The sequence below is a fragment of the Myotis davidii genome, unplaced genomic scaffold (assembly GCF_000327345.1).
Source record: "Myotis davidii unplaced genomic scaffold, ASM32734v1 scaffold8, whole genome shotgun sequence".
Classification (NCBI taxonomy): domain Eukaryota; kingdom Metazoa; phylum Chordata; class Mammalia; order Chiroptera; family Vespertilionidae; genus Myotis; species Myotis davidii.
Genome location: NW_006299520.1, coordinates 4,300,002 through 4,323,649, shown reverse-complemented (window position 1 = coordinate 4,323,649; position 23,648 = coordinate 4,300,002). Strand labels below are relative to the sequence as shown.

The 23,648-nt window shown below is 37.0% G+C and overlaps 1 long non-coding RNA gene across 1 annotated transcript in view; it reads right to left on the bottom strand.

Annotated features, from left to right (window-relative positions):
* Positions 1-1,623: 1,623 nt before the first annotated feature.
* LOC107184899 overlaps positions 1,624-23,648 on the bottom strand; it is a 33,607-nt gene continuing 11,582 nt past the window's right edge. The window contains exons 2-3 of the long non-coding RNA XR_001515798.1: positions 15,669-15,823; positions 1,624-2,180 (exon numbers count right to left, since the gene is read on the bottom strand). This is a non-coding gene — a long non-coding RNA (uncharacterized LOC107184899). The remainder of the gene's footprint in view (positions 2,181-15,668; positions 15,824-23,648) is intronic.

Sequence of the window (23,648 nt, the reverse complement as noted above, 5' to 3'; positions counted from 1 at the left end):
AAAAAATATATATGAACATATGGAGCTTCAAAGATGTGAGGAATTTGGTTTATTCACTTACTTGGCAAATGATTATTGAGAACCTAATAGTATAAGAAGTACTTCTCTTATAGTCATTATAATTTAAGAATTTAAAGGCTTCTATAAAATCATTTATCTAAATATGTTCAGTTTTTTAATTAAAAAATGGACAAGAGATGAAAGGGGAGAGAGAGAGAGAGAGAGAGAGAAAGAGAAAGAGAGTTGGGGTGGAGGAAGGGGGAAGCATTGCTCAAAATTACAAAATAAGTAAGCCATAGAAGAAGAATGAGGAGAAGGGTAAAGGAGAAACTTTGAAGTTAGGGTCTGGCAATCTGTGTTTTAATTGATCCCAAATATGATTCTCATGTATATGAAAGTTTGAGAAAGATTGATTAAAATTAAGGAGAAAACAAAATAGATATGTTGGCAAATTTAGATGATTTGCTAACTTTGACAAAAGAACATTAAAGTAATGAAGGAAAACGACAACTGGAAAAAATAAAAATTACATGCTTCAGGTCCCTGTGTGTAAAAAACACACAAAACACCTTGCTTTTTTTAAGACAAAAGAATAAGAGTGTTGAGATATATATATATGAAAATTTTAATTTTAATAAATGATCACATAAAGAGAAGGGTAGAAAAAGAATGGAGAACAATTTACTAACAACATGCTATGTACCAGACATTCACATGCATTATCCCTTTAATCTTCACAACCCTGTAGTCAATGGATGAGGACAGTGATACCTGCTCACCCAACCTTATGGTACCTCCGCATACAACCTCATGGGGACTCCACATACATGGACTTTTATACCATCATCTGAATTTCAAATGTACTCATGATTATCTAATAGCTTATCTGTGGAAAGAAAATATTACAGAATGCCTTTCAAGATACCATGCTATAAATTGGGAATGCTCATTATTAATATTAAAGTGAAATCCCATATAGCATTATTTGAAATAGCCTAAATTAGGATTTTAGTGCTTAGTCATTATTTACAGTCTCCAGCAGGTTGATAGAAGTCATTTCATTAATGCATAATAATACAAATCCCACATGTGTTCCACACTTGATTATTTTAGACTCATTTATAGTGTGATGGTGGGATTTGCTGTGCTTAAAATTTCCTTGGCAGCAAGTCATAAAAACTCAATGTAAATTAATTAAAATGAAAGGAGAATCTACTGAAAGATCATGAACAAACCCAGATGACTCAGGTAGGTGGAAAAAGCAGAAGCAAACCCTGAGCCAAGGAGTTGGGTACAAGTAATTTATGGAAAAACACTTCCAAGGGAAACCAATTAGGAGGTGGGGAAAGAACAGGGGAGCAGTTCATCAAAGGTGTGATTTCATGTGAAGCCCAGACCCCGACTGGTCCTTCAGGAAGCTGTGAAGTGTAAATTCTTCCTCGGAATTTGTTCCCCATCTCTGAAAAGATTTGAGCTTTTGTATCCTTCCATCATTCAGGCTTTGACTATACCAGGCGACCTGTGCTTTAACTGTGTTTTCCTCAAGCTATCCAAATGATCAGGCATCTCCAAGGACCAAAGATAATTCTCTGAAGAAGGGTGCAAGTGTGAGCAATTAAGAGCAAAGCACAAGAAGTTGGGAGCTGAGCCGACAGAATTGGTTACAAAAGGATCCGAGTGGAAACCAATAGTGTCTGCTAAAGTGACGTGTGCAGCTGAGCCTTAGAACAACTGTCACTTGCTGATTGGTTGTTCTGAGTGTGTCTCCCATTTCTACCCCGTGTGCTGGATCCCTTATTCCCTGCCTATAAAATACCTTTTTTCTACAGCATGGCAAACATTACTGCTGGTTTTATATATTGCAGGTTCAGTTGATGGAGAGAGACAAACTCTATTAATTCCAAGACCAGAAATCCCAGGAGAGGATACATTGACCTCATTTTGCAGCTGCCCATCTTTGACTCACCTTGTTCAACTGAAGGTCAAGCTGTGGGGTGATGTGTAAGAATATGCCAACTCCCTCCAGGGTGGCTAGAGCACATGCGAGCAGAGGTAGTTCCCAGAAGAAAGGGTTGATGCTGAGCAGTTGGTCCTATGGTTCTAACTTCCACTACCCAGTGTAAACGATGTAGACTCCATATGCTGAGTGGGACCTCTTTCTACTTAGCTCCTTTTTGATACTTAAATTGAGAGAGAAAACACAATTAAAATTAAAATAAAGACTTAATTTCAGAAGTAACAGCATTGTAAATGTAAGTAAGGGGAAAGAAGGCAAAATTTGAATCTATATAATGCTACAGAATACAAAGGATAATTACAATTTTTATTAACTCAAAATAATACATGTGTATATACATGCCCTGTAGATATTAATATTTTCGAAAATATCCCCTCACTTGGTTTTGAAATATTCTACTTTCTGGCATGTGAAATGGCTTGTTAAATAATTATGCATGCCTGTTTGCATGCTTAATTATCAATACAAAATTTTAAAAAGCTCATTTTTTATTCTCTCAGCGGAAAGCAATGGTTCAAATTGCTTTTACTATAAGAAAGTAATGAAATGTAATTTCCACTCCAATGAAAAATAAACAGTGTCTTTCAAAGGCATATATATTTTGTTACTGAAAAAATACTGTCACATTTTTATGGTAACTTAAATTCCTCTCGTAAAGTTTTAATATTTGTAAAATTTGAAGGCTAGAACTCTTTGAAACTAAACTTGTTTATTCTGTACTATTCTAAGCAAAACCCATCATTTAAACCATGCCCAGACAGTGACTGACAATTCAAATTGCCTTTCATAACTTAGATCACTTGCAAAATAGGAATAAAATCAGAAACATATTTTGCAAAATGAGGAATGTTTTCATTATAATGTTCTTCCCTATGGCACTTCAAAGAAGAAAACCAAGCACTTCTGCACTTTAATATGAAGCATTACAAATAATAAATGACATACAATAGCTAGTAGACTCTATTCTATATGAATATTATATGCAACGAATTAATAATACATCACCTATATTATATCATGAATTAAACAGAAGGAGGTAGCTCTCTATGGATACAAGTCTGTCTAAGTGCATGGTTTTGTGTGTTTCCAAAGTTTGGTCAAGTGGCCAAGTCTGCTTATGATTATGCATATTATTACTTGATTTACATAGCAAATGTCTTCTTAAGACACTGTTATGCTTCAATGTTTATAAGATGTAACTTAATTATTTCTTACTAGAGACCTGGTGCAGGAAAATTCGTGCACTCGAGGGGGTGAGGGGGGGTTGTCCTTCAGCCCAGCCTACGTCCTCTTGCAGTCCAGGAACCGTTGGGGGATGTACACCTGCCAGCTTAGGCCTGCTCCCTGGGAGACTGGGCCTAAGCCGGCAGTCAGATATCCTTCTGGCAGCCTAGGAGCCCTTGGGGGATGTCCGACTGCTGGGGAGCGGGCCTAAGCCGCAGTTGGACATCATTAGCACTGCCACGGAGGTGGGAGAGGCTCCTGCTACCACCACTGCGCTCGCAGCCATCAGCCCAGTTTGTGGCTAAGGAGCAGAACTTCCCCTGTAGGAGCGCACTGACCACCAGGGGGCAGCTCCTGCATTGAGTGTCTGCCCCCTGGTGGTCAGTGTGCGTCATAGTGACCAGTCGTTCCACCATTAGGGTCGATTTGCATATTACACTTCTATTATATAGGATTAGAGATAGCCTCATAACCACAAACATGTCTTCTAACTAAAATTCAGGAAAACCAATGACTTGAGTCTGTGGATTTCTGTGAAAAAATCCAATGAACAACCAATAGGTTTTCTTTTCTTTTTTCAAATATATTTTTATTAATTTCAGAGAAGAAGAGAAGGGGAGAGAGAGATAGAAACATCAGTGATGAGAGAAAATCATTGATCGGCTGCCTCCTACTTGCCCCACACTGGGGATCAAGTCCACAACCAGAGCATGTGTCCTGATGAGGAATTGAACTGTGACCTCCTGATTCATAGGTAGATAGATGCTTAACAACCGAGCCACACTCGCTGGGCAATAGGTTTTCTTTTACATAAACTTTATTTTTTAGAACAGTTTTAGAAATACAGAAAATTGCAGAGGGTCTCCATATATCCTGTACCCTGGTTCCTCTATTCTTAGACTTATTACCTAAGTTTTTCCAAGTAATATTCTTTTCTTAGATATAGAACTAACTTTCAATCCTGGGGGTTACAGGTCTAGGTTTTCTCTCAGCCTTTTCCTGTTTTTTTCCGTACCTCAGTGGTTGTGAATTATTCTTCTATGTCAACACTTAGAAACTCACGTCTAACATTTATTAAGATTCAATATACTCTATATTTAGTAATTGATTAAGAATCAAAAATCCGCCCTAACCGGTTTGGCTCAGTGGATAGAGTGTCCGCCTGCGGACTGAAAGGTCCCAGGTTCGATTCCAGTCAAGAGCATGTACCTTGGTTGCAGGCACAACCCCAGTGGGGAGTGTGCAGGAGGCAGCTGATCAATGTTTCTCTCTCATTGATGTTTCTAACTCTCTATCCCTCTCCCTTCCTCTCTTTAAAATAATCAATAAAATATATTTTTTTTAAAAAAAAGAATCAAAAATCCCATTTGAGAAATTGGGGATCTGAAGCTCAGTAGAAACTTCTGATAAGTACAACTGGAAGGGTTTTTTTATTTATTTATTTCACATTTATGTTCTTTCCACTACACCAGTGGTTCTCAACCTTGGCTGCACATTAGAATCTTTTTAAAATCCTGATTTCTGGGCCTCATCCGCCGGAAATTCTGTTTCTTTGTTATGGGGTGGAGCCACAACATTAGTAACAAAGAAACAGAATTTCCGGCGGATGAGGCCCAGAAATCAGGATTTTAAAAAGATTCTAATGTGCAGCCAAGGTTGAGAACCACTGCACTACACCATGATGCTTCAGGCATTTTTATATATTCTATACTGTGACTCTACTATACCATAGATAAGTGGTTCTCAACCTTCCTAATGCCGCAACCCTTTAATACAGTTCCTCATGTTGTGGTGACCCCCAACCATAAAATTATTTTCATTGCTACTTCATAACTGTAATTTTGCTACTGTTATGAATCGTAATGTAAATATCTGATATGCAGGATGTATTTAGGTGACCCCTGTGAAAGGGTCGTTCGACCCCCAAAGGGGTTGCGACCCACAGGTTGAGAACCGCTGCCATAGGTTGTCGCTATTGCTAGAACAAAGAAGTGCTGACATTATAAAATGGAAATGAATGTTCACTTTAGAGATACTACCTATATAAAAGTATCACTCCTGGCACTGACCCATTTAGTAATATATTTGGCTACTTATTTAGCCTCTCTTATTGTAAGCCTGTTTTTTTTTTACCTTAACACCTCATTCTTTAAATGGAAGTTGAAAATATTTTAATAAAGGTCAGATAATAAATATTGTAGGCTTTTAAGGGCAGATGATCTTTCTCACAATCCCTGAACTCTGCCATCTGAGCAGAAAAGCAGCCATAGAAAACATGTAAGCAAACAGGGGGAATTTTGTGCCAATAAAATCTTTTTTACTGAGATTATGGGCTAAATGTGGTTCATTGGCCATAGTTTGCCTAACCCTGCATTAAACAATGGTGTTGGACTAAATGAATTTTAAAATTCCATTTTATAGCCTTTTCTCTTTACTCAAAAAGAAATATGAATAATGGACATGATGTTAAATCAATCTGCCATATTTCAGCAGAATGGATACATAGGCTATATTATCTAAAATGCCGCTCTGTGTAGAGTAGTTTTGAGTAAGTTCTCTGGATTCCGAACTGCCTGGGTTGAAATCCTAAATCCTTGACTTATGAGTCATGCAAGCATTTGAAAGTACTTTAACTCTCAGTTTTCTCAAAACTCAGTAGGGAATTAAGGCAGTTTTTGTTTGTCTGTTTGTTTGTCTTTAAAGCCTGTAGATCTTTTGGCACTTCTTCCATTGAGAATTATGGTCTTTGTCTCTTACTCTTGACTTTGACCTCCCTTAATGATGCACTTGTGTTCCATAGACTGCAGTAAACATATTGCTTCATAGGCCAAGGCTGAGTCAGAAAAGGCCATAGAGTCTCCACCTGCTTTTCTCTTGTTTCCTGAGGGAAGCCAGCCCACAGGTGCAAATACCAACTACCCTGAGATCCACATTCACTCCTGTCAACAACAGACCCAGCTGATCTCCCAGCCAACAGCCAGCATCTACTGTCAGCTGTGTTGGAAATCCAGTCAGTTCAGGTAGCAGATGACTGTAGCCACAACTGTTATCTAACTATAATGCATGCAACTCTTCAAGCAAGATTTGCCCTCGTGAGCCCTTACCAAATCCCAACCCACAAAATTGTAAACAAAATAAAATATTTTTTTCATGAGAGAGCAGAAACCAAGAGATGTGATAGAAGTAATATTCCCTCTTATGCTTGTTATACAAACTCAATGAGCGAATATGTGTAAAAGTACTTAGAACAATACCTGAGTAAGTATTATATAGAGTAAGCACTTGTGCAAAAAAATGCTAGCTATTATTAATATACTGGTCAATTTCAGCTTCCTAATAAATGGAAAGCAGTGAATTTTGAGGATAAAATTTAAAACAATAGAAATCACTAAAGTAATGAGAAATATGTAATGGAGCGACTTATCCATCAGGCACGGTGCCTCAGGCCCATGATACTTTTAGGGACATGCAAAAATGTTTTAATTTCTTTTAATATCAGAAAGAAAAAAAATTAATAATAGTGAATGCATGATAATCAATGCAGTCTGGATCATATTATTCCTTCTGCCAATGTGGTCATAACATTTAAAATATTTTTTACAAAGGAAGGAGCCTACAAAGGCAAGAGCCCCCAGAGTTCACAAAAATCATAATATGTCTCTGAATATGCATAGATTAATCTAAGCTTACAGTGCTCCCTCAGAGTGTCTGGCCTTGATGTTACTCTGAAAATTTTGCTTGTAAATGTGTAATTTTTTAAAAAACTCATCTGCCTCTTTGGGTCTTTCTTCCATACCCCATTAAGCTAGCCCTTTGTTATAGTAATGCATATGTGCAAGATAAACTGAAATTCTTATTGATTAAAAGTCAAATTCTGATCAAGTGAGAAAGGATGAGAAAGGACCTGAGGAGCAGCATTGAGGGTTAATAATATATCATTGCTAAAAAATGTCATATTTGTTGGTGTCATCACCTAAACCTACACTTAATTTTGTGCTTAGGATCAGGTTCACTGAAAGTAGATGCATCTCTAAAGCTACCAGGTAAGATGGTCTCTTAGAACTGTTAGAAGTTTATCTTTTCATTGGCTCAGGTATATTTGGACATGCAGAGATTCCAAAGTTTGAAAATATCTTTTAATCTATTCTGCGAGACAGACAATGTCAAGAAATAAGAAAATAAGTCACAGACTTATCTCACAAAACACAATATTTTCAAAAGACACATCCAATAAATGATTACTCAAAATATAAATAAACTTTAAAAAACTCAACAATAAGAAAGTAGATGATCCAATGAAAAAGTGAGCTAAAGACATTCACAGACACTTCATTTAAGCAAATAAGCATATGAAAAGTGCTCAGTAGCATATGTCTCCAAGGAAATGCAAATTAAAACAACAGTGAGATAACACTACACACCTATTAACAAATCTGGAACACTGACAACACCAAATGCTGATACGGATGCAGAATAACAGGAACTCTCATTCATTGGTGGTGGGGATGCCTAACAGTACAGCCACTTCAGAAAACAGTTGGGCAGTTTTGTACAAAACATGTTTTTACCATATGAACTAGCAGCAATCATGCTGCTTGGTGTTTACCCAGAGGAGTTGAGAATTTATGTCCATACAAAAACCTACACATGGATGTTTATAGCCACTTTCATAATTGCCAAAGCCTGGAAGTAACCAAGATGTCCTTCAGTAAGTGAATAGATAAATAAACTGTGGTACATCCCTATAATGGGATATCATTAAGTGCTAAAAAGAAAGGAGCTATGCAGCCATGAAAAGACATGAAGGAAAAGTAAATGCATGCTATTAAGTGGAAAAAAAACTAACCTGAAAAGGCTACATACTGTATGATTCTAACTATATGACATTCTGGAAGAGCAAAACTACAGAGACAAGAAAAAGATAAGTGGTTACTAGAACTGAGCAGGAGGAGATGAAGAGGTCGAGCACAGAGGGCATTTAGGGTGTTGAAAATACTGTATGTGAGACCATAATAATGGACTCATGCTATTATACATTTGTCCAACCCCAATGTACAACACTAAGAGTGAACTATAATGCAAACTGTGCATTTTGGGGTGATTTTAAAGTACCAATGTAGGTTCATTAATTCTAACAAATGTACCGCTCTGATGGGGGATGTTGATTATGGGTGAGGCAATACATGTTAGGGAGTAAGGGTGCATGGGATATCTCAGGACCTTTTCCTCAATTTTGCTGTGAACCTAAAAATGTCTTAATTTTAAAAATCTCTTTTAAAACGGCAAAATATATTTTGACCATTTTTGGTATATTTAGTCTGCAATTTATGTAAAAGTATATTTCTCTCTCATTTTTTTGACATTGTACGTGGCAACGGCTTTTACAAAACACCTTTAGATTGTTACGTGAGCTCTAGGATCCCTTTAGTAGAATGAAGTGTTGCCAATCATTTGTCTATTCTTCTGGGTTGACCATAAATGACTTCTAAAAAGAAGGGTAATTGGGATCCTTGAAAGCACTCAGTACATCCATTTATTAAGCATAGGTAAGGATGAAAAAATATCCCCAAATTTTATTTTTAAATCAGACCATTCCAGCTAACTGATGTACCCATTGGCCAAATTAACATGTGTCTGAGAAGTCTGGACGAGAATCCTGATTTAGAACTCTCCAAAAATAAACTACAACCTGCTTTAGTTAACCTCAGTTATTTTTTTTTTAAATATTTCTTACTGATTTTTTACAGAGAGGAAGGGAGAGAGATAGAGAGTTAGAAACATCGATGAGAGAGAGACATCGATCAGCCACCTCCCGCACATCTCCTACTGGGGATGTGCCCCCAACCCAGGTACATGCCCTTGACCGGAATCGAACCTGGGACCTTTCAGTCCGCAGGCCGACCGACGCTCCATCCACTGAGCCAAACCGGCTTCGGCTAACCTCAGTTATTGCTGCTAAAATGTCTTCATGTGTAGAGCACTTTCACTATTGTTGTGAGAAAATACTCAACGCAGTCCTTGCCAATGTCCTCATGAACTAGTGTGTGAAGAAAGGGCCTGCATTGAGGCGGCGACAGGTGCATGAAAGCTCAGTAGGCTGACAAGAGAGAGGATCAGGTTCTTATTCCAGTTGTACCGCTTAATAAGTGAAGAACTGTTGCCAAATATTTTATCTCCCTGAGCGTTGCTGTCTTTGCTAAATGAAAATAATTAAGCCTGCCCCATCTGTTGTAACATGTGTTTATGTGGGGAAAGGAGGAGATATCACACATGAAACATTTAAATGGTAGTGCAACAGAGCAGGCTTGGTAATTGTGGTAATAACAGCAGCAGTTCTAGTAGCAAGAAATAAGGTATAAACATCTGACTGACAGCATGTTATAGAAACTTTGTAACGTGAAAGAAACCTTACAGGTATGTCTCTGCATTCAAAAGTAACATTATTAAGCATGTGCTGCAAACAGAAACGATACGGGCCCCAGGAATGCAAAAATTAATAGGAAATGACTCATATTTAAAGAGCTTTTACTGCCGAAACTGGTTTGGCTCAGTGGACAGAGCGTCGGCCTGCAGACTGAAGGGTCCCAGGTTTGATTCCGGTCAAGGGCATGTACCTGGGTTGCGGGCACATCCCCAGTAGGAGATGTGCAGGAGGCAGCTGATCGATATTTCTCTCTCATTGGTGTTTCTAGCTATCTCTCTCCCTGCCTCTCTGTAAAAATCAATAAAATATATTTTAAAAAATAAAATAAAGAGCTTTTGCTCTAGAAAAGAATACACCTAGAAAGTTCCTATAAGAATTTCAGTGTAGAACACAAATTTCCATATTATTAGATTTCATAAATTAATATTCTAAAATTAGGGTGGGGGGCTCAGAGTTTAACTTCATTTTTAAGGATATTTAAAATTTTGTCATCATTTCATACAAGAAAGAAAATTTTAAGATCTCCAGGGAGGAACATCATTACCGCAAACCAAAAGATGATCTATGCCATGAGAAACTATTTTCAGTTTAGCAACATATACTTAGTCATTGATTGTATTCATTCTTATTTTACTACAGAATTTTCAAAACCTAGGCACAGGAAAACCCAGCTCATACCCTGAAGCCTGGAAAAGCAAAAGAAGTTAAAGTACAGCAAAATTATATAAAGAGACATGGTCAATTTATTTAATGAAGTTTGCATAAGCATATGTCTTTTTATTGACTTGAGAGAGAGAGAAGAAGGGGATGGGAGAGAGAGAGAGGGAGGAAAGGAGAAAGAAGAGAGAGAGAGAGAGAGAGAGAGAGAGAGAGAGAGAGAGAGGCAGACATCAATTTGTTGTTGTTGTTCCACCCATTCATGTACTTATTGGTTGCTTCTTGTATGTGCCCTAACTGAAGATGGAACCCACAACCTTGACACATCAGAATGATGCTCTAACCAATTGAGCTACCTGGCCAGAACCAACAGGCATATTTTAAGAAAGGCTTCACAGAGCGGTTACTCACAAGCTGAGTCCTAAAATATGAAAGATAGTAGAGGATGAATGCAATGTATAAACTGAATAGCGTAGTCATTAAGATTTGGCTTTTGTGCCAGGAATTAGGTTAAATACTGACTCTGCTCTTTAAGATTGGGCGAGTCATTCAACCTCTTAAACATGTGAGTACATAAGAAAATTCATGCAGAAAGCTTAGCATATCTATGGCAATACAAAGTGCCAAAATATTGTTAACAGTTCTTGTTATCATTACTTTTATTACTGTTATTTTATGTCATTTAAATGAAATATGCAGCAAAATGTATGAAAGACTGAATTTCTAATTAGGTATGTTCCACAACATAGAGCATATTTTATGTCCTATTAAAGTATGGGAGATCCAACCTGCATTCTGTTCTTAGAAAGCTCTTTTTGATGTCACTGTAGAGAACAGATTGCAAGAAGCCAGCACTGCAGCACAAATACTAGTTTGGAGAATGTTTCAATAGTCCCGGTGACAGTGCGATGGTGTCCTATGGCGGAAGTGGCTATGAAAAGAAGATAATGATAAGGATCGTAGGATATTTAGGAAACAGTGAATGTGGGGAATCAGCATGTAATGGGGTGTTAGTGAAGGAGACAGAGAGGTTAAGTCGCACCCCAGATTTGTAATTCAGTCATTCCATATACATTGATATAAACATTTCTAGATATTCAGAATGAACGCATTGGGCTGTACTGAGAATGAATTTTTAAAAATACAATTCACTCCTTTGACCTCTGATATTCAAAGCAACAACTTGTGGTGACTGAACTAGTCCACAAGGTGGTAGAAATCAGGTCTAAAATGTCTATGTGACCCCTCTGTGAAATTAAAATGTCAGGTGGCAAAAACATGCAGTACTTGCATTGTATCCCAAAGTCTTAAAGGAGAGGATATTGGCTTAGTCAACAACTGTTATGTGAAGTTTATTGATCTAAATGGATGGTTTTGTAATAAGGCCAACCTCTGTCAAAAATAAATGCAAGCACTGCTCAAAGTAAAATGCTAGGAGAACTCATTGACAGGGGGAAATATGCTAAAAGGCAGATTGAGTTAAGAAAATGATGAATAGAAGCTTCAAGGTCTGGTCTGGAAAATAACTTTTTAGCTTTGCAGATAGCAATGTTAACTGTAAAATAGAAAAGGTCTTTGCATTTAAACTTGAGTTTTATGTAATATTTTATGTTTGTCCATTCAAGCAATGAATTATAGCTTTAGTAATAGAATAAAAAGACTGAAATAAAGATATACTAGCTATTCAGTGGGCTGTCCATATAATATTACTGTCAGGCAGGTCAGTGGTAATATTGACATCATAATACACAATATATGATACAACAAGCTTAACCTATCTTATCTTAAAAACATGACTGGGAGCCTCAGCTTAAAAAGTTAACTGAATTCTCAGTTCCTAAAATAATTCCAAAACTCACTTCACAGTTAAAGATTTCTAAAATTCCTGAAAATTACATTTTTTGATCCATATGTATCCCAATTATATCATTGACTGAACAGGTTATTGATCCTGGGGAAGGGAATAACTCTGCATTGGCACTATTTTAAGCTCAATAGCCTTCTTAGGATTCCACAGAATAAGAAAGAATTCAAATTCCCTTGTATTAATTAGTATCCAGAAGAGTTATCTGAGTTTAACAAAATATTTGTCCTGGCATTTCAGCCAAATAGAAGTGAACCAATACTCTGCATATACCTGGATATAGGTGTAGTATATCTTTCAATGGACAAAGAGGGACGCTGCCTTTTTATGCCCACGCAATTGACAAAACTATTAAATCTGTTTTTAAGTAGGAAACTATCACTTAAAGGGTAAAATGACTTAGTTATATGAATTGGCAGTTTCAAGTCCTCAGCTCATTTTTAATTAGGTTCTGCTTTTTTGTTTTGAGTTGTAAAAGTTGCTCATATATTCTGGATATTAACCCCTTACCAGATACATGATTTGCAAATATTTTCTTCCATTGACCACAGATTTTTAAGCAACCTGAAGCCTCCTTTTTTTCACATTATACATCCCCCGGGGCTATCACACATTGCACTATTTATTCCTATGATTTCAATGAATCATGTTTATATTCTTTAATTTATAACAAATAAATTGAAAATAAAACCACAAAATATTAACTGATTAACTCTTAGTGGAGAAAATAATCATTTATATTTGCAACTTGTTTTTCTGTATTTTGAAATTTTTATATTAAAATATAAATTTTTACATCAGAGGGAGGTTAACCCTCCCCATTAATATTCAGTTTGGAGGAAAAAATTGCATAAAGAAGTTAAATAGATTTTGAAGTTACTGTGAGACCTCACTTAGTTGTTCTCCCTGTCCAATTTGTGGCACTTCCTTAATATTCCCGAGAATTTAAGTGCCAGATATAATGCTTAGTGTTTTGCATGAATTTGTACTTTTCTTCACAACAGGCTTTAATAGCAGGTACTATTATCATAGTACTATTTTATGTGTGTAGAAACTAAGCCTTAATGAGATTAAGTAGAAAACAAATAATAATTGGAGTTAGGATCAAATGTAGAAATTCCTGTGAGAGAGCTTGCCTCCAATGACTACACTAAACCTTACTGTCTTAAAATAAAATTTGTTCTATTATGCTATCAGTGGTGATCATACTTTTAAAAAATGTAATAAGAGCATTTCTGAGCCAACCCTCAGATTAAATGCTCCTCATCATAAAACAAGCATTTAAAACAGTAAGAACTAAATGATTGTATCCTTCAAAAGACACACATAAATTACAGTTAAGCAATACATCAATGACATCTCAACTGCATATGCTTAAATAAAAGGAAGCTTTCAACTGATTATCACATATTTTAAAATAATTTCCTTTTAACTGCAAAAATAATGGTGATTTGTAATGTTGAAATAAATATTATAGACAAGTAAAAATAACTCATTCAAATATTTAACAGAAAAGCAAATAAATACAGAGTACCAACACTTTGGTCAAGTTATAGTTTTTTGTAAACAAAAGCAGAAAGGAAATATAAAGGTATATATTGCTGTATTTGTCCAAACAACAAAACATACCAATTATTTCTGGAAGAATATTCTTTTCCCTGATACCAATTCCAGCATATATTTTTCATACAAATTTTAATATAAGGCTCATTAAGTAACATAATTAGCAACTGTTTCCATTTGGACTTTGCAGAGAATAAAGGATTCTTCTGACGGACAGTGTTTATGTTGCTTTTCTGGAAAAATGGAAATGCTTATAATTAAATCTATATACACCGACAGTATTCACACAATGGCCCTAAGTGCTATAATCTAGAAAAATTCAGATGATGTGACACTAAAAACATAGAGTTTAAATAACTGGGAAGAATGTTTAATATAAGCTTTCCAAAAGTATCAATTCCTTTTGTTATATTTTATTTATTAGATTTATTTTTCAATTACAGCTTATATTCAATATTATTCTGCATTAGCTTCAGGAGTACATCATACTGGTTAGACATTCATATCTCCACAGAGTGTTCCCCTTGATACTTCTAGTCAAAATGTCATTGTTAACTTTTGGAGGATTTGAGAAAATCAACTACATATTCCCAAAACTGGTTACAGTAGAAATATTCCAAAAAGTCAACTTTCCACATTTAACCATCTTAATATTTTATTTTTAACAGTTGATAAAAGCATTACTATTAATGTTAAAGAAAAAATCATAATTTTAAAACAATATATGCAGGTAATATATTTGGTATCCAGTTGTAAATTTAAGATAGCAATAATTTAAAAATTAAGAGAGAAACATTTGTTTCTACACAAAAGTGTATATATTGGCCATTTAAAACAATAGGTCTGAATCTGCATAAGTACATGAACAAACATTGCACTGATTTCCAACAGTTATACAAAATAGGAAAGAGATGTTGTGTCCCAAAAATATGTTAGGACAGGTGTTACTAATAAGCTAGCATGGCCATAAAAGACTATTACTGTGGCTTCTATAAAATATATTGGTAGTATTAAATATTATAACACTACTTTTGCACATGTTATATTAATATCTCCATATCAAATAGTAGTAATATTTGAATATCATGGCTACAAAGATCATAAAATAACCCTACTTTAACTGTGAGAGAATTTGGTTCTGGAATCCTTCATGGTAGCAAGCTTTTTTGTTGAAGAAATGGAAACTCCGTCCTATATAATACAAGCTCATATGCTAAGTGTCTGGTCGTCCAGTTGTCCGTTCAATCAATAAAAGTGTAATATGCTAATGATATTCTAAGGCAGCTCAACCATTCGCTATGATGTGCACTGACCACCAGGGGGCAGATGCTCAGACTGGTAGGTTAGCTTGCTTTTGGGGTCTGGCTTATCAGGACTAAGCAAGATGGGTCCCGTGGTCCCTCCCCGGCTGGCCAACCTTCCATGTCCCTCCTCGGCCCCGATCGTGCACCGGTGGGGTCCCTTGGCCTGGCCTGCGCCCTTTTGCTATCTGGGACCCCTCGGGGAATGTTGGAGAGCCAGTTTCAGTCTGATCCACAGGCTAGGCCAAGGAACCCCACTAGTGCACAAATTTGTGCACCAGGTCTCTAGAATGTAGAAAACTAGAAGTAACGTCATTCTTACCTATTAAACAATGCTTTTACCCAGAAGATGCTGGGCAATCAGTAAATTCACAACCCTTCCTGCACTCACCAAAGAGCTAAGATCACAGCCCCATGAACTAACCCAATCTATGAAAAGACAGTCACCTCAGGACAGATGAAGCCCAAAGCATTTTCCTACCTGGGACAGACACTGCTAGACGCAAATACAAATTCAGCTAAACTTTTTAACAAATTCCTTTAAGTGGAGTATGGGCTGGTGACAAAATATGAAACCTTGGGAAGGAGGATGCAGACACGAGGAAAATGCATACTCACAGGTTATTCTCAGGGACCTCTTCAAGCGCTCAACAAAAACACTGGCCACAGTGCTCAGACAGCACCTCCTGTGGTACAGGCCTAGGGGAGCTGACCAGCAGCCATTGAGGAAATCATCTCCACTATCTCTAATATAGAATGAAAGGCTTAAGCTTCTGCAGAAGAGGCACACACAAAAGAAAATGAAAAAGAAAAAAGCATTTTACTTTAAAAAATAATTTAATTTTTCATCACCATTTATTCCCTCTATTTATTGATGTTTTACACTTATAAAACAAGCTGCTATATAGTCTTATGTTTTTTAGATAGTGTATCGAAGGCAACAACAACAAAATAATCTCAACAAACCCTGAGAAGATTGTCATGTTCCACCTTCCATCCCTATTTCCCCTCACCCCGCAATCACCATACTTGTCCATGCCAATAAGTTCTCCCTCTCTCTCATTTTTTCCCCCTCTTTTCTTTTTTTGCTCATGAAAACCCATTGTATCTGGGAAATGAACAGGAAAAACACACACACCTCTACTCTTGGGAGAGGGGCAGTCATTTATGCTGGGACAAACATATAGCTGGGAGTGCTATAGGATCACAGAATCACTGAGAGGGTCTCCCAACTCTACACACATGTCCCCTCCCCAACAAGTGCCTGCCTAAGACTCAGGCTTATTCAGAAGAGGAATAGGCCCTTACCAGCTGTCATTATTCTCCACCATTGAGTCAATAAGCACAGGTGATAGCTCTCTGCTCTGGGAGAGGGACAAGAACATGGAGAAAGACCATCTCTGAAGAATAGCACCAAGGTAAGACCTGAAACTGAGAGTGAGGCAGATATTGAGTAAGTGTGGGGGAAAAAACAGACCCCTATCAACCCCCCTTAAGCATAGAGTAACACTAGAGAAATCTGAAACCAGTGGTACACTGACAGAGTCAAACCCAGCTCAACTCTGTGCCAAGACTCAACACCTCCCCTCCACACTCACACACAGCTGGAGCTGGAGCCAAGGAAGGTTAGCAGGAGTCAAAATGCTTCTGGTAACCAGAAAGTACACAGAAGTAGTCTTTTACACCTGATTTTTTAGTATGGGAACCTCATAGTTGAGGCGTGGAAAAACCGCTGTGGTTTTGACAATCACCAAAGCCGGGAATGTATTTTCTTAATGAATATTTATTTTGTGTGTGTGAATTCTACTGAATAAAAAGCAGGGATTGGTTTAAGCGTCATTTTTCCCCTACAAATATATAAAACCTCCTTAGTAAACTTAAAATTATTATCACATTAAATAATGCATATCAGTGTGTTGACTATTTTAAAAACTGATAAATATAAAAATAAATCCCAATAACACAGGGAAGATTTATATATATATATTGATCAGGATTCACTTTATTGGACAATGGTCATTCTTATAGAGATCACCTATTTGTGCTGGCTTTTCTGATATTTCACTTATATATGAATAATTTTCTCAGGGTTTGTTGAAAGAGATTATTTTGTTGTTGTTGTCTTAGATACACTCTCTGAGAAACATAATAAGAATATATAGCAGCTTGCTGGCATACAGGAGAGGTGGGTAGAATACCATTATACTAGTGTAAAACAACAATGAAAAAATTCTCACCCAGGGTAGATCAGTTATCAGATATCATTTTAACCCTTTCTGTTTGATCATAAAATTAGTATTTATCGTCTTCCCTAGTGACCTACTTCCTACCTTGAAAAGGTCATATAGTGGGGAAACACACACACACAGATACAGAGATAAATACTCATCATCATCATCATATCATCATCATACCATATGGCAAAGCACTGAGGGAGAAATAAATGCACAAGGTGTTTTGAAATCATAAAAGTCAAGACAGTGAATCCAGCCCTGGGTTGAGGATCAGATAAGAGAGTAAGTTGTTTGAGAAGATTTCCTGTTCAGGATGTATGTTAAGTTGTGAGTTAAGCTCTGAAAAGTGCATATTAAGAAAAAAAAAAGAAAAAATACTAAGTTATTCTCACTTTTCTCAAGTAGACGCCAAAAGAAGGGGAAAGAAAGACATAAATTCACACGTGCTTTTCTAAGGGTGGTTCATCAGAACAGAAAAATAATATGCTTACTCCTCACTTGGATTCACGAGTTTAGATTCCACACTGAGATGGACACTGAACTGTATTTCGGCATGAAACATAATTAAAATGGAACTAAATATATCAAATGGTTCCACTCAGGAAAATTGAGTATATATTGATTGTGAAATCTTTTTTATTCCGTGTGCATATGTGCATGTGTGGGCGCATGTGTGTGTATGCATCCAGATATAAATATCTATTTTTTACTAGATTTTCATGTCATTAAAGAGTTTGAAAACCATTGTTTCATCCTTCCTTTGCTTCAGGCTTCAGGCATTGGGGGAACATTTTTTCCCCAGTAGAGGCTCTTTTTTGAATCAGATATTTTCCACTTGGCAGCAGATGGTAAAATCAGGATGAGGGATTTGGCACCACCACCTTTATGGTCTCCTCTGCTCTGAGATTATGTATTAGCTTTACCAAAATGAAACAAAATAAAATTCCTTAGATTTCAAAGTAGCTTATTAGAAATCATCAACGAATAGTAAAGCGATCTGTTGTTGCTTATTTTACCTTCATATCCTATGTATATATTTGTTTTGGCTACTTCTCAAATGGAAGACTTGCCCAGAGAAGGCAAATATCTTATATCTGCTCTGTACAGCTTCATAATGTAATGGTCAAACTGAGAGCATCAAAAAAGCAATATTTTGTATTTTCTGGTTGAGAAATTTCCTTTTTTAAAATCCTCACTCAAGGCTATGTTTTCCATTGATTCTAAAAAAAAAGGAGGGAGAGAGGGAGAGAGAGAGAGAGAGAGAGGCATCGATGTGAGAGAAAAACAGATTGGTTGCCTCTTGCACACACCCCTGACTGGGGATGGAACCTAGTTATGTTCCCTGATTGGGATCCCACAACCTGTTGGTGTATGGGATGATGTTCCCACCAACTGAGCAACCTTGGCCAGGGCTGGTTGAGAAATTTCTTAAAATTTTCCCCTGTATAGGTTTATGTTCACAGGTAATATATACATGCATTTCCTCTCTCCACACCACCCCGCGCCCCCCCCCAAAAAAACACCTTAATATCCTCAGCAGAGAAAATAAAAACTAAAGGATAAACCAAGTCATAGTTTCTACAAAGAAAATCAAAAAGAATGTTGTTCATAGTTACTGTGTATTGAGCTGAGTACATATTCGTATTGTCACCAACATCCTGCTATAATGGGATTATTATTCTTGTTTAAAAGGTGAAGATAACCAGGCTTAGAAAGTTAAGTAATCAGGACTGAGTGAACCACTTACTATGACTCAGTAAAAGGATTTTTAGATTTAACTGACTCCAAACCCTTGATGGCATGTTGTCTGTCTACTGATATTTCTTTTTCTAAGCTAAATATTTAAGATGACCGTTTGTTATTAATATCAATGCTATTAATAAATAAACATATTTATGATGTCATATGAATAATTACATTTTTACAGATTTTGTCTTTACATTAAGGGAGTACAATGAAGTCTACTATTCTCTATGCTTTAATCAGGGGGGAAAAAATGCCTGGGTTACTCTCTGAGAAACACTATATAATTAATCCCTTGCCCCAAATACCACAACGTAGTCCACTACAGCCAGCTCGGCAGCTAGTTCCAAGCTCAGGCCAGATCTTCTTGCCCACTGCTTCTGGACTCAGCCTCCTTGCAAATCCCACATTTCTTGCCTCTTGGATTAGGATTAGATAAGCGCTTCTCCACTGTGTTCTGTTTTCCAAAATGCAGCAAAAAAGAAAGTAATTTTCCAATAATACAATTTAACCTCCCTCTCTTCTCATGATTGCTTTTTGCTTAACATTTATTGAAGCAAGATGTGCAACTGGAGGAAGAAATACATGCCTTCCTGGCTTTTCTGGTACATCTCTCAGATCCCTTATTTATAATGTGTTAAGTGATGGAAGAGAGATTCCCCAGACTCTTCCCTTTTTATCAGCACAAGTCAATTTCACACTTAATGAAAACTGCTTACTTCCTTCCGTATTGTCTGGATGTCTGTCTTTTCAGTGTCTTTCAAGTAAGATAACACCATCATTTGGATCTTCTATGTCATACTGAATTAGAGAGTAGTTAGAAATAAAAAATGAACAGTTAATAAAACTATTATATATATACGAGAGGCCCAATGCACAAAATTCGTGCAAGAGTAGGCCTTCCTCCCCTGCTTGCAGCCCTGGCTTCATCCGGAAGGATGTCCGGTCTAATTAGCATATTATGCTTGTATTATTATAGATTTTTTTTAAAAATTCAGATTCCGTGTGTTCCGACTTGCTAACAAATATGGCTTAATTAATGTCAGTGAGCAAATCATATCTACACTACTCCATTCCACTTACTGTTGAGGATGGGAGTCAATATCAAATTTCCAAAGCCTTTGGTTGATCTTTTGTATGCAGAAGAGTTAGACCCATCGTCAATGGCTGTATCTTTGCTATTAATTAATCATCAGATATGCAAAAAAGAGGTTGTGAGCCAAGAAGAAAATAAATGCTTAAATTTTCTTTGTAAGAAAGAACATGGAATTGAGTTCTTGACACAAAGGTATTATGTCAAGGAAAAGGAGGCGAGAGAGAAAAAGGTGAAAAGGAGAAAGTGACAGTAAGGAATTGGAACAACGTGGGAAAAAGAGAAATTCATGGTGAGGGAAACAAGAATGAACAAAGGACTTTTAAAAACAACAATGTGGATTTTTTTTAAAGTTTCAGCTATATAATATTGTTTTGTGGCACGCAGACTACAAGCCAAGAGTGACAGAGGGCGGCTGGGAAATAAAGCCCGGAGCCGCTGGTGGGGACCAAGCAGGGGAGGAGAGAGGGATCTGGGTGCTCCCTCTGGGACCACACAGAGGGCTGTCCAAGAAGGAGAAGGCCAGGGGTGGCCTGACTTCCTGAAGTTACAGGCTTTCTGAGTGTTGTTAGGGTCGCCAAAGGGAAATGCATGAGGCCAAAAGGGGTAAAGAACTATGACTTTATTAGGTCGTCTGGAAAACCAGATGGGCTGAGCCCACAGATGGTGCCAGCCCCCAAGGACAGGGAGTCAGAGATTTTAAAGGACTCTTGATTTTAAAATATTTTTCTAGGCGGAAAATTCTCTGGCTGGGTCCGGATCCTGGGAAGGTCCAGAGGGGAAGGATAATTGTCTTAGCAAATGGAATGAGGTCTTAGCAAGTGGAATATGGACTCAGAAAGTGGAATGTGGTCTTAGCAAGTGGAACGTGGACTATCAGAGGTTCTCAACCTGTGGGTTGCGACCTCTTTGGCGGTCGAACGACCCTTTCACAGGGATCACCTAAGACCATCCTGCATATCACATATTTACATGACGATTCATAACAGTAGCAACATTACAGTTATGAAGCAGCAACGAAAATAATTTTATGGTTGGGTCACAACACGAGGAACTGTATTTAAAGGGCCAGAAGGTTGAGAACCACTGGACTAAGCGAAAGGGAATGTTGGTTGTGAGGTGGTCTAAAGATCAGTTCCCAAGGGAGGGGGTATCTATTCAATAATTTGATCAGACTTAACATGTGTGAGCCCCTACCCATGGTTACTTGTCTCTTTCTTACCCATTTTCCTAATTTCTCTGATTTCTTCTGTTGTAGAAAGTCTAAAGTTGTTCTTCATGTAAATGGTCTTAGGGCTTCTAGTGTTTTCCATGAGAAAAATAATATTATTTCTAAAACCACAAATAAGTGGAGGATGGAGAGAACTTCCTGAGCCAATAGGCCACTTGTGAACTGAAATCAGTATGGGAGAGTTTGATCTTTGACTCCTAGCATTCTGGCAACTGTTTCTGTTTAGTGTGTGTGTGTGTGTGTGTGTGTGTGTGTGTGTGTGTTCTTAGATTAATGGGAGTAAAGGTTATGTCGTGAGGAAGTAAAAATTAGGCGAAAGAAGCCTTCTTTTCACTAAAAAAATCATTTTAAAGATGTTATGATAATTATGGGACAGAGAAGCGTTCTAGTTCTGGAAATGTGACAAAATGGACTACCTTGGATATAATTTCAGGATGAAAAATTGTTAGATTTAGTCCAAAGGGACATATCTTCTGTAAGGAGAAAGTGCGATTCATTCAAATTGTATTGCGATTTTTTAAAAAGTTGGAGCAATTTGAAATTAACATGGAAGGTTGTGGATCCCTTGAATATCCATTCATATGTTTATTTCCTGTTTTTGTTTATACCTTTCTTTTTCATTTATTCTTTTATTCATTCTTCAGATAACATGAATTAAGGATCTGTTGTGTACAAGTTACTATTCCAAGTTCAAAAGAAATAAAGATTAGAAACTACAAACAGGTCTTCAAAGAACACCGTTTAGTCAAGTGGGAAACATAATTGCAATGAATAGTTGTATGAACATAAAACAGTATTAATTAGTCAGTAAAGGCCAAATATGAGGATTCTTAAGCTTACTTAAATGAAAAGGAGGAATTTCACAACTAGAAAAACAAATGAAATCATTTTCACTGCAGGAAATAGTATATTCTTTAAAAAGGAAGTAAGAAACCATATACTGAATCATATGCTTAGTCATTAACTTTTAAAAATCTCCAATGTAAGTTAAATAAATGTATCTATTTCTAAAGGAAGATAAGCTTTATCCTAGCTCCTAGAATTGAGTAGCTATTAATCACCTTCATGTAGCCTGTTTGGTTTTATTTGGTTTGTTTTTCTGATGGTTCTATTTCACCCATCTCCTTACTCCTGAGGGGCAGTGCCAGGATTAGAGAGGGGAAATTATTTTTAAGGTATCTCTCTTCCTTGAAGTTTGTGGCCTTATGGGTTTTCAACTAGAAGCCCACACTGTAACAGTTTATCCACATCAATATGGGATAAAGCACAACCTTGCTTTCCAGAAATCTGTAGATTATGAAATCTCTCTTCAGCATTTTATTCCCCAGCTGCTGTGGCTTACTTGGTAACTTAAGGTTTTATTTTTCATATGTACAGCTCAGGACTAAAAAAACCTGAGTGATATTTGTATATAGATTTCGTGCTTCTGCTCTATAGTCACTTCCTCTGTGGGCTGTGTTTCTTAAATCATAGTTGTTTGATGAAATTGTCATCTCTCACAGCAGCAGTTAAGACTTTTGCTTTTTACTTGCACTCTCCTGCCTTATGCCCTGATTTGGAAGTACCATCAAAGTAAATATGAAAATCACAACATATGTTTGCTTCTGTCAAGTACTATATAGCCCCTCAAGTCCCATGTGCATTGATTAATCCCTTATGCCTTCAAAATTGTAGTTTTATGTAACTTAGGTTCTTTACTTTTTAAATAATTACTTTATTAGGTCTGCAAAAGAATTAATCTATAAGCATGTTAATGGGAGTTGGAAGAGGATGGGATGTTCTTTGACCTGATTAAGCTCACTCTTAGTGGAGCACTGGGAACCTAAATTAGAAGGGGTGGACTTCACAAATATTTCTGAACTCCTTCAGTCATAAAGCTGGACCTAATATTGAAACAGGAATTTTGGGGGGGTGAAAAAGATAGGTTTAAGAACGTTTAGAAATTAAGGGGACCATGGAGGAAGCACAGGGCTGCAGAGGAGCAGAAGGTACATTTCCATAGAATAGAGGAGCTGAAAAGCTGCAACAGGTATATTTCCATAGAATGAGGGAGCTGGGAACAACAAAAGGTCTATATTTACAAAATACTAGTAAAGGGAAGGAAGCCCTTGTCCAGAAGAAGAAAGCCCAAAGGGAATAGGAAAACAATAAGGAAGGAGGGGTGTGGGGGGACCTCATATGTCCCATATGAGATTGGACCTTTGAGCTCAGGAGTTACTATAGTAACCAGTGTAAGGGAATAGTGACCAATCAGAGGGGATATCAAGGCACCAGGATCTGCAGCCTTTATAAGCCCC